General features: G+C 37.9%; 1 long non-coding RNA gene across 6 annotated transcripts; it reads right to left on the reverse strand.

Annotated features, from left to right (window-relative positions):
- Window positions 1-534: 534 nt before the first annotated feature.
- LOC119807684 lies at window positions 535-10456 on the reverse strand. Of its 6 annotated transcripts, XR_005284331.2 has the most exons (6): window positions 10332-10346; window positions 7720-7807; window positions 7297-7386; window positions 5650-5754; window positions 4305-4500; window positions 535-1144 (listed from the first exon to the last, which is right to left on the reverse strand). It is a non-coding gene; the product is annotated as an uncharacterized LOC119807684 (long non-coding RNA). The 6 variants fall into 6 exon arrangements; XR_005284333.2 differs by lacking the exons at window positions 7297-7386; window positions 7720-7807; window positions 10332-10346 and adding exons at window positions 2743-2892; window positions 10400-10456; XR_005284332.2 differs by lacking the exon at window positions 7297-7386.
- Between the last annotated feature and the right edge of the window lie 6466 nt (window positions 10457-16922).

The following is a 16922-nucleotide window of genomic DNA, read 5'->3' on the forward strand; positions in this document are numbered from 1 at the left end:
TCAAGGCATAGTCAGCAAATAAAGAAATTAGCTATCAGGCAAGAGCCTATTGCCTGGTGACATTAACTCTTCTAATCATTTTTTATTAAAAAGAAAAACTATCTGCCATTTACAGCAAAGAACATAAATTAAAGACATACTTTAAAAGTAACTATTTAAAACAGCATTATATATGAAAACACTTTATTGCCCATATTTACAATTCCAGTTCTAGTAAACTCATAAGGGAAATAAAAATTCTGATCATTCTCCAGAAGCAATGGGAACTCCCAAGCCGCTGGTAAAATATGAATAGGCTTTTTTTTCTTTTTGAGTTAGGATATCCCGCTATCGCCCAGGCTGTCTTCTGTCTCACAGTAGCTGTCCAGCCTCACTAGGCCAAGTGCTGAAATTGGAGATATAAGCCACCATGACCAGGTTTGGATACTTTGGTTTTTTTAGGTGTATGTACTCTGCTAAACAAAAGTCAGGTTTCTCCCCCTAATTTTCCCCTCCTGGGATCAATAGCATATAAAACAAATATTTCTAATCACGTTTGCGTTTAAAAGTGTACATTTTATTAATCATGTGTCACTGATCCTATGCCAGGAAGATTGTCATTCATAAAATGAAAATAACATTTCCTGTTAAATTCCTTGAAAGGGATTTCTCTTTCGGTGGCTTCCAGGTGTCCCTCATTTATGAGGCTTAGTACTGTATGAGATAAATGTTGAATGTTTATGGAAAAACTATTGAAACTCAAACATTTATCAAAGGTAATCAAGAGCAAAAGGACTATAATTTAGAATTTATCATATTAAGAATTAACATTTAGATCAGTCATACAAATCAGGCAATATTTAACGTCTTTTGACCAATAGTTTTTCATTCCCTACTGTATGTTTTTTCATGACCTATTGTAATCCTTCCATACAAACAACCTCAAGAAGAAAATAGGTCACTGAGGACACAAAACAATCAGGTTTAACTTGTGACTTCCAGGTAAGCTTGGTTGTTGTTATAATAAAAGAGAAGATTTCATGAGACGAACTTCCTCATGACACCATGATACTGAAAGACAAGGAGTTGAGGCCATGGAAGAATATTGATATGAGTGGGCCTCCAAGCAACTCTGAATTCTTCAATGAACTCTTCCTATTATCTTCTGAGGAGAGAAACAAAAGGAAACAGTTAAGACTTGCAAAGCCACTGTTCCTATTGCAACAGATTCTCCTAACTTAGAATTGCATATACTTTCTCTTTCATGAACAGAACCAATTACCTGGTTTTAACCACTATACATAACAGACGTGTCCTGAATTATCATGCCATATCCCAGAAGTATGTGTAATTATTGCATAATAGAGCAAATATTATGTTAAAGGTAGACTTAGATAATTTTCAAACAATATTCTAGAATAAATTCAACAGTAACCATAGAAGTAGTGTCATTGCCTCTTTTGTCGTGGACTAGAAGCTGAAGTAAGTAGGACCTAACTGTAAATAACTAAAGAGGAAAACCATTCATTCAGAAGATCTCTCTATGTGGCTGCATATATTCAAAACACCCAAGAAAATAAACAAACTGGAAATGAAAATAAACATTGCTTTCTGCAGTCCAAACAACTGGACCCTCAAAGGAAAACAAAAGCCCAGAGTTCTCTGTTTTCTAAGGATGAAGATCTGTGAAGACAGAAGCATGGCCTACTGCAAACAAAAATGTTGGAGGAGCCGTGTCAGTTACCCGTAGAAAAACTAGAGACTAGCTGGACAAATTTGCCTAGTCACCCTGCTCCGAGGGAAATATATTAGAACTTACTCCCCATCCTTTCTATAAAGTTCAGAGGGGAATTGAGTACAGCCTGAATGTATGACAGCACACTCTTCTCATGGAAACAATGCCGCTCTGAACATCATTCCCAGCCCCCAGCACAACAAAGCATATCTTTCAAGACATAGGAAATTTTTCAGACGGTGAGACTTCTAACAAGACTAAAGATTATTCATGTGAAAGCTATTACTTCCTCCTAACACAACTTGCTGAAGTTAAATAGATAAAGATCTACTTTGTGAATGGACCTGCCAGGTGAAACTTAGGACTGAAGAATTATTTTTACAAGTCTGAGAGAATTCTCCATAGCATTACAATATAGCTAATAAAGATATCCATATACATTCATGAAGATAGACGCTAAAAAGAAATCCAACACTAGCTCAGAATTGAATATAGTAAAGGGTTATTGATTTAGAGGTAGACGCACAGATCACAGTCCTCTGCCTGAAAGGGGAACAAGAACCGAATCCAGCAGTCGGAAGAGAGAGGGAACGCCCACTTTACATAGGCATTTATAGTATAAGAGGCCACGCCCAAGTGGGCGGGTAACTGAAAGGCTACTGGCTGTAGGATTTCCTAGAGCTCCTGCATTGTGTACAATCTGAGAGAAAGAATTAACTGAAGCTTCCAAATGACAGTAGTAGGCTTTACATGCTGAATCAAAAGTAACTGGAGAAGATCCTGTAAGATGCTAGCCTAATTTTTCTAAAAGTTTGCTTAAACTTCCTCATAGGCTTGTTAATATTTCAGCCAACAGACATCCTAAACCAATTGTGTTCCATGCCTGGACATTCCAACTTACATATCAGTCATGTTCCTACTGTAGATAGATATTTGTGAATCATGGAAGGTATTACCTCATCCTCAGAACCTCAATTATTTTTGTCATTCACGATAGTCAAAAAAAATAAATCTAAAGCTGAAATTACCTAAGCAATCAAATTTTCTTGTGCTGTGTCCTGTTCGGTACCATTTTGTCATGGAAAAATAACTAGGACAGCATGGAAATGAAGAAAAATCAGCAAACACATACAGTTAAGCAGCAGTTAATGGGCTGCCTTTACTCTGATGGAGGGAACCTACAAGACAACCAGGGAACACAGTACATTTATCATTACAGCATGAAAAGGAGGGCTTTGCTAGTCTTGGTAGTGAAATAGGGAAGGGATGGAGGCTTTGCCAGTTCTAATGCTTCTGACTCAATGGTTCCCTGACATGGCCACGCTTATGTCAAGAAGACACATTCACTCAAGACTTTATCCACTATCCAAGGTCCTAACCTGCTCCTAGCTATCGAAGTCTATGAACCTTTTCACTTCAGGAACTCACAGATTCCATTCTCATGAATGAATTCATTCTCAAGGAATTTAACAGGAAATGTTATTTTCATTTTATGAATGACAACAAGGAACTAAGCCTCCAATATCAGATTCCAATCTAAGACACACTGATATGGCTAAATATTACAAATGCAGTGTTTAACAGTCTTTTCCCCACCAATTTCCTAACCTCTTTTCACTATTAAAAACCAGGTGGTCCAGTACACCCCAAAAACAATGGGAAAAGGAGATGTACATTCATCAGCTCATAAATCTTTCAACTGGATAAAAAAGAAAGTTCTTTGGCTGTTTGACTTTTCCAAGCCTAAGCACCCAGTCAATATTTAAATTCAGGTTGTTCACACTGACAAACTAATTGAAGCCAGATTTCACCATCACTACTTAGCTCAGTGAAATGAAGTTTAATTACACTTGGCATTATATTCCATATAACTATGGCCAGATTTATTTGCCAACACTGTTCAGTGGTGTGTGGAATGCTTTCTTCTCTCTTTCTCTCATAGATTCTTGTCACATTTATGTATTTGGAACAAAAATTTTTAAATGTTTGTTTATTGGGCCTGTGTATGGCTCAGTGAGCAGAAGCGATTGCCACACAAGAGTAACAACCTGAGTTCAATTCCTGGAATCCATATAAAACAACACAAAAACAAAAAAACAAAACAAAAACAGAAGTCATAGTTGGTATCTCCATTGCCTGCATTCTTACAGAGAAAGAGAGGTGGTGACAGAGGAATCATCTAGAAGGGAGCAGGAATTAAAAAGACTGTCAAATAAAAGATAGAACAGAATCAACTCCCTGAAGTTGTCTTCGACCTCCAAATAAATGCCAAAATTACACATATACACACATGTGTGCACTTGTGCACACGTGCACATATGCCGTGTGTGCACAAACATATGCACACACTATAATGATAATGATGATGCTGATGGATATTCATTTATTATGTGGACAAGGAGCAGGTAGACCTCTTATAGATAATGGTAATGAAACATGCTTTCCAATTGTCACACAAAGACCCAGCCAAAGACAATGTCAATCTTTAAGAGTAGAGAAATGCGAGCAGGTTTTTCAAAATCCAATATCGTTTCATCACTGCCTGGTCACAGTTATCATGGCAAATGACCTTAACTTCTTCAGGGCTCACCAGATCCTCTAATTGGCTGAAATCTCCTCCAGAGACTTCCCCCAGCTCATCCACTCCATGAGGCTGACAGGAAGCTGGAAAATTTATGCTTCAGGTATCACGTGTTGCACTGCCCAGATCATGCATATGCATGCTGTTTTCTCATTAGGACTCGCCGAAGGTACCAAGCTTACACTCACAGAGGCACATTGGCAATCTGTAAAGAAATGCAAATAATGAGAGTCTTCTTGCTCAAATTCCGCTAACAGTATTTTTGAAAGGCAGTTTCTGTTGATCTTGATTTTCACTGCTGTATGGTAAATAGCTCTCCTGGACTTGTTTTTGTTTTGCAATAGACATGACACATGTTTTCCTGTGGCCTGGGAGGAAATTAGATGCAGGTCCCACGTGTGCTTCCTTCGTCCTGAAACTTACATTATGAGCACTTGATTTATGGATCTTTTAAAAGTCCAGACCACCCACGGATCTACCGACTGATGTTTATTTATTATCAGATTTCTCCAGTGTGAAGTGGAGTGCCTCTGTCAGCTATTCCCCACCGTCCAGGCTTCACCGTCATCCTCCTCTACTCCTTCCCATTATGTGAAGGATTAATATCCCCTTGATTCCCTTTCTGCCCCGTGCCTCTCTTCATTTTATTTCCCCTATCTTTGTCTTTCATCTCCTATGCTGTTTTAACTTACCTGGTTATTGCTTTCAGACCCTTTTGTATTAACCTTCGATTCTGAACCTTGTCATAAATGCTTTATCGACCCATTTTCATTACATAAAAAGAATACTCATGCTCCAAAATCCATTTGGTTATAGAACACAGCTATTTGGTTTTAAAGTAGATATGCATAATAAAAGGTTATATTTTAAATATGCATAATTCTATGTTATTCAATAGGACCTGAAACTAAGTCCATTTTCATTTAATTCATCAAAGGAATATTCCTGAATGACGAGCACGGTGTGCACCCTTTGCAAGAAGGGCCATGCTACCGATCATGAATTCATGAAACACATGAATATCCAAGATCATGTTCATTTAAAAGGCTTATTAATCCTGAATGAATAATTTAGATACCACCAGCAGTCATTTTACAACCTGAGGTGTCACACTGATTTCATAAATGAAAAAAAAGGGGGGGGGCTGGTAGAGCTACAACAAAAATTTTAAAATAGAGACACAGCAAAAGAAGAAATGTGTTTGCAAAGAATTTTTAAAGAAACATTGTTTTAGTCATCTCCAAACTTTGGTCCCAGGATCTCCTCCACTCAGCTCATAAATGTAACTTCTACTCACTTCTTAATAACTAGTCCGTGTGTTGGGTTGGAGAAATAGTTGCATGGTATAGCGCACCTGTTGCTCTTGTAGGAGACTTGAGTTCAGGTCCTAACACCCACATGGAAGTTCACAACCATCTGAGACTCCAGTTCCAGGAAAACTGACACCTTCTTCTGTCCTCTGCAGGTCCCGCACATATATGGTACACATACACATGAGCAAAAGTTAATGAAAATTACAGAACATATCTTAGGAGCATATATTAATATGTGTCTATGATTTCTGTGATTATTGGTTGTACAGGAGTGAATTGATATTTCAGTGATGTCAGCATGCTAGCACTCCCTTTAACCTTCACATCCAGCTGTGTGTTGTTTACTTCATGAACATATGATGGCTTCTATGACTAGACCTCATGCCAATAATCCAAGTAGGACTGTTTTTCTTTATTTCCTTTAAGATAAAACTGTCCTGCCAATAACTTTGACCTCATTAGCATGACCAAATCAAAACTCTACCAAACCAGAATACTGAACATTTTGGTTTTCTGAGAGTAACAAATATGCACTGGACTATGAATAAGTCCAAAGTTATCAATCAACTGTAGATCCTTTAACATCCATCTAAAAAAAATCCAATGGTTAATATTAAAGAAGATACCAGAAAAGGCAAAGGAATTAAAAGGTAAAGTAACTAACTATAACAATGTATATGATATATGTTTTCAGTTTGGAGGACATGGTGGCTACAAAGCTAGATATCTCTGAGCAATACTTTAAAAACATCAAGGAAACTAAACTTAACACTATAGCCCACTAAGGATATAGACCCCCAAGGCTACCATTAGAATCAATTAGGTGGCCCTTCACAAACATTAAAGCTAATTAAATATGAATAACTAAATTTCTTAGATAAGATTTAAATAGCTGTACCTTTTCCATATATGTCTTTTGAGACAGATTTTTTTTTAATTTTTGTAGCTCTGACTGGCCAAGAATTTAGTCCATAGACCAGAACTGCCCTGAACTTGTAAATACCCCCTTCCTCTGCCTCCCAAGTTCTAAGATGATAAGTATATGCCATTTCTTCCTGACTCCTAAGTGTTATGTATTTAAAGATATTTTTGCATGTGATTCAAAAGTATAGTAAGGGTTGAGAAAATCTCTCAGGCTTATTGTAGAGAACTGGAGATTTCTGAGCAAAATGCTAATAAAAAAAGCTATTCATAAGTTCACTTAAAACATAGAGAGAAATTACCTTCTCAGAATAATAATTCTTTGTGAAAGATTCATGAAAATAAGCACTTAATGGATGGAACTTGAATATGGGTGTACATTTAGAATGTGAATATCTCTTTAGAAATTATTTGCAAAAGTGTAAAAGAATATCATTATTCATAATTTTAATGCCACTAATCATGAAGGCCATAAAAGCTCAAAGTGAATCAGTTTCAATACTGTGTGACATACTTTAAGAAATGTCTACTGAAAACCTGATATGTTCCTAAATTCTTTCATTTGAAGCACTGGCAAACATGGTAGATTCTTTATTCTGATTCACTGTTTGGATGGTCACTTTGATAGCTCAGGATGGCCTGAGAAACAGGGGCTTGGAAAGTTAAGACTTCCTGCTCTGAGAAAGGGAAAGGTGAAGATGCAGATAAGAGTGGGGAGTTTTAGTGGGCTTGCTCTGCATTCCTTTGTCAGAACTCAAGACAGTCACCTGCACATCTAACTGCAGAAGCAGCGAGAACTACTGGAGAAATGGAAGCAGAGAGGAGTGAACACACCTGCACCTAGAACTTGGAATACCCTGAAAGAAATAGAAAACATCACACAGGTTAAAAGTAAATGCAGCCAGCCAGAGGTGGTACATGCCTTGAATCCCACCACTCGGGAGGCAGAGGAAAGCGGATCTCTGTGAGTTCGAGGCCAGCCTGGTCTACAAGAGTAAGTTCCAGGAAAGCCTCCAAAGCTACAAAGAAACCCTGTCTCAAAAAAATGCATAACCGAGTAAAAAGAAATAAGAGATAGGAGGGGGAAGAGAGGAAATGAAAAAGGAGAGGGAAAGGAGGGGCTAGAAGGTGAAGGAAGGGAAGGGCAGGGAGGGAAGCCAAGGAAGGGTCATCAAAGGAAACTCTGATACATTTGGGATCCCGGTGCTCAGAAGGATATACAACAAACAGGACATCAATATGGACCACGGAGTGAGAGCCTACTGTACCAACACACATCTAAATTTAAAAAAAAAAAAATTGTCAGAGAGGTCTGTCGATGTTTTTCATGAACAGATATTTTATTCACATTGTTAGCAAGGACCCACAGACTTCCTTTCTGTTTTCTCACAGCTGTGTCAGCTCCCTCCTATGACGGTTGCTTTATAAATCATATAGTTTCCCACAGCAACAGGCCCACTACCCATCCCCGAATGCAGGGATTCAGGAAAGGGCTTTGAACTGCATGGCTTAATATTGGATTCTGCCTAATCCTAGGCAAAGGTTATAAGATAGCTACAACTGACTTATTCAAGTCTAATTCCTGGGCATAGAGTTAGCAACCAAACCACTTAAGTAGTTTACAATCCATGACCCTGGTCTCTTTCATCTTTACTCAAGTCTCTCAAAGAATCAAGACATTTATGTACGTACTTCTATCTTCCTGAAAACCCTTCTCTGAGGCCACCCTCTCCCACTTTCTGTATTCTCTGGACCAGTTTTAATTACCTTTAACTCACATTGAAGATACAATTTTCTCCACCTACCATTAGTAGGCTTTTATCATCTCTTTCCCTCTCCTTGGAGATGAAATCTCACAGGACATAGTAGACTATGTGTTGTTCACAATATGAAGCACACTCTTGCATTATTCATGTAAATGGCAGGCACAATAAAGGAAAGACTGTCTTGCTACTATCATTCACAGTACCCATCTCACACTCTGGTGCTCAGTAGCACAGTTATCTCAGTAAACATTTAAGCAATAATAGTTTGTGGCTGCGCAAGGAGAGGACAGCTGTCCTATGACCAATCCTCATGCCTAAAAATGAAAGCCCTTATAACAGGTCTTTCACCAGAATGGGTATCATTGGCTCCTATTCCAGTCTTTACAGATATCATGAAATGAAGTTCATTTCCAAGACTGATCATTAGTAAACCTATTCTGGTTCACAGGATTACTCATGGTTTTGCTGTTATTGTTATTGCTATTGTTACTGATTTTATTGAACTCTACATTTTTCTCTGCTCCCCACCATTCCTCTCCCCTCCCATTCAACTCTCTCCCATGGTCCCCATGCTCCCAATTTACTCAGGAGATCTTGTATTTTTCTACTTCCCATGTAGATTAGATCTATGTATTTCTCACTCAGAGTCCTCATTGTTGTCTAGTTTCTCTGGGGTTGTGATTTGTAGGCTGGTTTTCTTTGCTTATGTTTAAAAACCACCTATAAGTGAGTACATGTGATAATTGTCTTTCTGGGTCTGGGTTACCTCACTCAATGTGATGTTTTCTATCTCCATCCATTTGCCTGCAAATTTCAAGACGTCATTATTTTTTTCTGCTGTGTAGTACTTCATTGTGTAAATGTACCACATTTTCCTTATCCATTCTTCAGTCAAAGGGCATTTAGGTTGTTTCCAGGTTCTGGCTATGACAAATGATGCTGCTATGAACATAGTTGAACACATGTCCTTGTGGTACAATTGAGCATCTTTTGGGTTATATTTTGTTATATGTATATGTATTTCTAATCTTGATTAAGGTATTGTGATTGTGTAGTTCATTTTAAGAATATAATGTATAAGTAGGAAATATAGGTTGCTAATGGATAATCATTGATAATAGTAAAGCTTATAGTCATGTTAGTTAGATTTTCTAGATATATAGAGATATATTTAAGTTAAAAAAGCATTCTTCATATCTTTCAAAGACTACAGAATATTGCATTTTAAATGTTTTAATAAGTTAGGACTGTTCATGACAATGAGACATGTCTGCTCCTGGCAGCACCAATCTACTTCAAGAGGAAGATGGGCATCAAAGAGGCTCCTTATGGAGTTTGATAACCATTGGGCAAGAAACTGCTCTTGCTTGGACTGTTGAATAAACTGGACACAGAGAACCCACAGAGAGGACTGCTGAACTTGCCTAAATGTGAGATGATTCTTTGGGGTTCCTGACTCATGAAAGGGTCTGTGAGACATTCTGCAGGACACAGCAGAAAGTGACTGAACTGCCTTCGAAATTTCCTGCTTCGTGGAAATGTCTGCTGGAAACTATGGACCTGAAGGCTGAAGATGGATGCCCCAATGGTACAAAAGAACTTTGGGTGACTGTCCAGGTAGCAAGATGTCTCTGTGATTTCTAGAGTTTTGGAAGTAGCTTACTTCTTGTTCACCTAGGTAATATTATATCCTTCTGGAGTCTTTGATGGAGTTGAAGAATAAATAGATAGTTATAGTTTTCCTTAGTTATGATAAAAGATAAAGTAGATATAAATATTGTAACTGTAATTCTTACGTGATAACTGTTTTGTTATATGTAATTTTACTATGTTAAAGTTAAAGCCTTTCTTTTTTGTTTAAACAGAAAAAGGGGAAATGATGGAGGGCTCCCATTGGCTAATAAAGTGGTATTGTTGGGTCTTGAGGAAGGTTGTTTCTTAATTTTCTGAGAAATCGTCATACTGATATCCAAAGGCGCTGCAATCATCCCTTCATGATAAAGGTCTTGGAATGAGCAAGGGTTCAAGGAACATACCTAAATATAATAAAGGCAATATACAGCAAGCCAGCAGCCAACATCAAACTAAATAGAGAGAAACTCACAGCAATCCCACTGAAATCAGGAACAAGACAAGGTTGTCCACTCTCTCCATATCTATTCAATATAGTTCTTGATTTCCAAGCTAGAGAAATAAGACAACAAAAGAAGATCAATGGGATACAAATCAGAAAAGAAGTCAAACTCTCACTATTTGCTGATGATATGATAGTTTACATAAGTGACCCAAAAATTCCACCAAGGAACTTTTACAACACATAAACACTTTAAGTAATGTAGCAGGATACAAGATTAACTCAAAAAATCAGTACACAGATGATAAATGGTCTGAGAAAGAAATCAGAGAAACATCACCCTTCACAAGAGCCAAAAATAGCATAAAATAACTTGAGTAACTCTAACCAAACAAGTGGAAGATTTGTATTACAAGAAACTTTAAATCTTTGAAGAAAGAAATTTGAAGAATACACAATAAAGTAGAAAGATCTCCCATGCTCTTGGGTGGGTAGAATTAACACACTAAAATTGGCAATCTTACCAAAAGCAGTCTACAGATTCAATGCAATGCCCATCAAAATCCCAGCAAAATTCTTCAAAAACCTTGAAAGAATGGTACTCAACTTCATATGGAAAAGCAAAACACCCAGGATAGCCAAAACAATCCTGTACAATAAAGGAATTTCTGGAGGCATCACAATCCCTGACTTCAAACTCTACTACAGAGCTACAGTACTCATGTTTTTCTTCTCTTTAATTCCTTCATGTTCAGAACTAGGCTATTTATTAACCAAATAAATAGAAGAATCAAATATAACATCACAGATCTAAGTTGAACAGTCTAGAAGGCCAGATTTCAGCACAGATTAATCATAAATACAGTGATTTGTCAACTTGCTGAGTGGATTATCATTTTTACTTTTCATTAGTGTTCCTTTCTAGGTATTGATTATCACCCCTCTGTACCTTCTGCTCAGTGAATTCCCAGTCAACAAAAGCCTATGACAGATGTCTGTTTTGTTATAAGTCTTTCTAAGTATTTCTCAGAGAGACTAATTTCTTGCAGTATCAACTGAGAGTGCATATTTCTCTAAGACAATGCAGAGTGAAAGAAGCCAAGGAAAGCCATGTTTTACACGAAGCCAATAAAAAGCAGACACATTAGCGCTAAATCAACTGGCGGAGTGTCAGAGAAGTAAATTTTACTGCTCAGAGTCACAGAGGGAGAATCCATCTTTGTCTCTGAGGTTTAAGTAAGATTTTGACAAGAAATTTAATAATACAGGGGAATCAGTCTGCTACTGTACACAGTGATTATTTCACACAAGAAAAAAACAGAACCATCACTCCACGTGAGCCATTGTTCGTGATTCATTGTTTCTAATTCATTGTATATATTCATACAAACAAATATCTCTCAGCCTAAAGGAATCTAATGATTGAAAATATCAAAAAGGAGGGTGAGAAGCCCCCCCATACACACAAGCTATTGATTGTTTAAATGTCTAAAAGCATCAGCATTAACTAATATATCTAAAAATATGCTGCCCCCTAAAATGCAACCCATTCTTGTAGCTATTACAAATAAATTAGAAATTTTGCTCATGGTTATTTTTTAATCAGAATTAAACATTTACCTTTTCCTGATTATTCCTGTTTTCATGTCTCTTAAACAACTGCTTCTTGTTTTTGCCAGCAAGGTAATAAATGCTGGGATTTCTCTTTGTTCAAAGAAGTTTCTACAATTTTTAACTATTTCTTAATAATTTGAAAAGTATCCAAAAAAATCAAAGAATTACAAAATCTAAGCCAGCCTAAGCTACATATTAATTTCAAGATCAATGTAGGCTATTGACAAAGTGAGACCTTGTTTTGTAAATATAGCAGAATTAAACAACTTATCTCCAGTGGTATTTTATGTGGACTTCAAGTTTTGTGGAAGAAATGCATCATTTCTAGCACTTTCCAGTGTTTCCAGTAAGACTAAATAGTCTTCAAAAAGAAGGGACAGGATTTTCTTGATCTCCAAACACCTAGTGTTGTGTCTAATGTTCAGTGTACACTGCTTGACCCATTGTTGTAGAGTGGGAAGATGATGGGCTCAGAGCCCTGAAGATCAGGCTTGCCTTCCAACCCCTCTACTTGTTACCTTCTTTACTTGAGTGATTTTTTTTTTTCCTGAGACAGGAAACCTATGTAACCCTACCTGTCCTGGAACTTGCTCTGTAGATCAGGTCGGCCTCTACTTCCCAAGTACTTAGATTAAAGATATGTAACCACCGTTCACCCAGCTGAGTGATATCTTTTTGTTCCATCAATCATAAATGAAGTCTAAAGAATAATGCCAGCTTGGCAGTTTGTTTTGTCTATATTTTATTAATTAAATTTATTCATTTATTTTATATCCTCACCACAGTTTCTACTTCCTCCTCTTCTCCCTGTCCCTCCCCTAGCTCCTCCAAATCCCCTACCCCAAGTCTACTCTCCCCCACCCCGTTTCTGTTCAAAAAGGGTCAGGCTTCCCAGGGGTGTCAACAAAGCATGGCATATCAAGTTGAGGTAGGACTAAGCTCCTCCCCTTGTATTAAGGTTGGACAAGGCAATCCAGTATGAGGAACAGGTTTCTGAAAGCCAGCCAATGCCTTGGGGACAGGCCCTGGTCCCACCGCTAGGAATCCCACAAGTAGTTAAAGCTATATAATTATCACACATATGTAAAAGGCTTAGGTCAGTCTCATGAAACATCTGGTGTGGGAGGTCCTTCTGTCTATGTGTTGATTTTATTGGTTAATGAATAAAGAAAACTAGATTGGCCTATAGCATGGGATGAGGAAGGCAGAGTGAGAAGATGCCATGGAGCTGTGGCCAGAGTCAGACAGGCTGAGACTTTTCCAGTAAACCACTGCCATGTGGTAATACACAGATTAATAGAAATTGATTAAATTAATATGAGTTATCCAATAAGAAGCTTTAGCTAATGGGCCAAGCAGTGATGTAATTAATACAGTTTCTGTGTGATTATTTTGGGTCTAAGCTAGCTGAGAGTCCAGGAACCAACAAGCACCTCTCTTCATACAACAAACATCCCTGGCTGTAGGTTCAGAATCTGTGAGCTCCTATGAGGCCAGGTTAGTTGTGTAATGACCTTGATAAACCCCCGCAGCTCATACAACCCTTCTTCCTTCCCTCTCTTCAAAAGGACCCATGAGCTTGGCCCAGTACTTGGCTATGGATCTCCATCTGTTTCCATCAGTCACTGGATGAAGTCTGTTTGATGACAATTGGGGTAGTTACCAATCTGGTTACAGGAGATGGCCAGTTTAGACCTTTCCACTATTGCTAGGAGTCTTAACTGTGGTCATCCTTGTAGATTCATGGGAGTATCCCTTGTACTAGATTTCTACTTGACCCCAAAATGTTGCCCCATCAAGTCTCTTTCATAAATCTCCTTTTCATCTAACCACCCCCAACCCAATCCTCATGTTCTTATCCCTGCCAGGGCCTAGTCTACACAGGAGATATCTTCATTCCCCTTCCCAGGAAATCCATGCAGTTCCATCACTCTTTGGGGACTCTTTGTTACTAAGTCTCTCTGGGGCTGTGGATTGTAGCATGGTTATCATTTACTTTACAGCTAATAGCTACTTATGTTTGTCTTTCTTGGTCTGGGTTACCTCACTCAAGATGATTTTTTTCTAATTCCATCCATTTACCTTCAAATTTCCTGAAGGCGCTATTTTTAACAGTGAGAAATACTCCATTTGTGTAAATGTAACATATTTTCTTTATCTGTTCATCAGTTGAGGAGCATCTAACTTGTTTCCAGGTTCTGTATACTACAAATAATGCTGCTATGTACCTAAGTTGAGCAAATGTCCTTGTAGAATGATTGAACATCCTTTGGGTATATGCCCAAGGGTGATATAGCTCAGCCTGAAGTAGATTGATTCACAGTTTTCTGAGAAACCACCATATTGATTTCCAAAGTGGCTGTACAAATTTTCACTTCCATTGCAATGAAGGAGTGATTCCCTTGCTCCACATCTTCTGCAGCATAAATTGGTATTACTGTTTTTTTTTTATCTTAGCTATTCTGATTGGTGTAAAAGAGAATCTCAGAGTAATTTTGATTTGCATTTCCCTGATGGCTAAGGATGTTGAACAATTCTTTTAGTGTTTCTTGGTCATTTTTTATCTTCTGTTGAGAATTCTCTGCTTAGATCTGTACCCCAATTTTTAATTGGATTATTTGTTTCTGTTTTGTTTTGTTTTGATGTCTAGTTTAAGTTCTTTATATATTTTGGAGACCAGCCCTTGGTCAGGTGTGGGCTTGGTGAAGATCTTTTCCCATTCTGTAGGCTGCTATCATGTTTTATTGATAGTATCCATTACCTTATAGAAACTTTTCAGTTTCATGAGGTCTCATTTATTAATTGTTGATCTCAGTGTCTGTGCTACCAGTGTTCTATTCAGGAAGTTGTCTTCTATGCCAACATGTTCAAGGCTCTTTCCTACTTTCTCTTTTATCGGATTAGTATAACTGGAATTATGTTGAGGTCTTTGGTGAAGCGGCGAGCGGGCCGGAGCAAGCCGCAGTTTCGTCTGGGAGGGAGGGGGAGCGAGCGCTCGTGGGACTCACAAACGACCGGCTGCTGGACGACCGGCCGGGCCGCGGGGCCGAAGCGAGTAGCAGTTTGTCCCACGTAAGGTTTTTAAGTGGATGTAGCCACGTTGGGCGCCAGATGAAGCGGCGAAGATTGGAAATAACCAAAAATAGTCCTTTTATAATTACTCAATTTTAATACAAGGGGAGATAAGGGAACTTACAGAACCAAGGGTCCAGCGGAGCCGAAGGTGAGCGCGGGGCAGCGCAAAAGAACGGGGCGCCTTCCGGCTCCCCAATCCTATTTAAGGGGAATGCTACCCCGCTGGAGCAGCCACGCCCCTGAACGCAGGGATTGGGCCAGCTGCCCCAACACTTTGGTTCACTCAGACTTTGTGCAAGGAAATAGATATGGATCTATTTGCATTGTTCTACGTGCCAAAATCCAGTTACACCAGCAACATTTGTCAAATATACTCTTCTTTTCCTTTGTACAATTTGGCTTGTCAAAAATCAGGGGTCCATAGGTGTGTGGATTTATGTCAGCAACTTTAATTTGATTCCATTGATCTACCTGTCTGTTTTTATGCCAATACCATGCTGTTTTCGTTACTATAGATCTGTAGTAGCTTGAAATTAAGGATGGTAATACCTTCTGAAGTTCCTTTTTTGTATACAATCATTTTGGCTATCCTGGGTTTTTTGTTTTTCCAAATGACGTTGAATATTCATGTTTCAAGGTCTGCAAAGAATTGTGTTGGAATTTTGATGGGAATTGCATTGAATCTGTAGATTGCTCTTGGTAAGATTGTCATTTTATAATGTTGATCCGATTGATCCATAAGTATGGGAGATCTTTTCAAATTCTAATATCTTCTCTAGTTTTTTCTTCAAAGACTTCAAGTTCTTGTCATATAGGTCTTTCATCTGATTGATTAGAGTTGTCATAAAATATTTTATATTATTTGAGGTTATTGTGAAGGGTTGTTTCTCTGATTTTTCTCAGCCCATTTATGGTTTATTTATAGAATGGAGACTAATTAATTTTGTATTCTAGACACCTCAATGAAGATGTTTACCAACTGTTGGAGTTCCCTGGTAGAATTTTGGAATCGCTTATGTATACTATCATATCATCTATGAATAATAATAATGATTCTTTGACTTCTTCCTTTACAATTTATATTCCCTTGATCTCCTTTTGCTGTCTTATCACTCTAATGAGAACTTCAAATACTATATTGAATAGATATAGAGAGAGTGGACAACCTTGTCTTATTACTGATTTTAGTGGAATTGCTTTGAGTTTCTCTCCATTTAATTTGATGTTGGCAATTGACTTGCTGTATATTACTCTTATTATGTTTAGGTATGTCCTTTGTATTCCTGATATCTCCAAGACCTTTATCATGAAGGGGTGTGGAATTTTATCAAAGGATTTTTTCAGCATCTAATGAGATGATCATGTGTTTTCTTCTTTCAGTTTATTTATATAGTAGATTACATTGATAGATTTTCATGTGTTGAACCATCCCTATATGTCTGGGATGAAGTCCACTTGATCATGTTGTAATCTTTCTGATGTGTTCTTAGATTCAGTTTCCAGTATTTTTGCATCACTGTTCATGAGGGAAACTGATCTGCAATTCTCTTTCTTTGTTGAGTTTTTGAGTGGTTTGGGTATCAGGTTGACTGTGAGCTCATAGAAATTATTTGGCAATATTTCTTCTGTTTCTATTTTGTGGAATAATTTGAGGAGTATTGGTATGTTGGGGACAAAAATACCATTACCAGGATAGGGGCATGGGGATTAGAAAAATAAGTAAAAAGATGGAAGATGCAAGTAAAAATAATAAAACAGAAACATAGGATAGTACCAGTAGGGAGTTCCAGTGAATACACATCCATCACTACAGTGTATGTGTTTCCCTTCCTTGGGATTTGTTGATGTGAGATTATCTGCTGCC

Source organism: Arvicola amphibius, chromosome 2, assembly GCF_903992535.2.
Source record: "Arvicola amphibius chromosome 2, mArvAmp1.2, whole genome shotgun sequence".
NCBI classification, from domain to species: Eukaryota; Metazoa; Chordata; class Mammalia; order Rodentia; family Cricetidae; genus Arvicola; species Arvicola amphibius.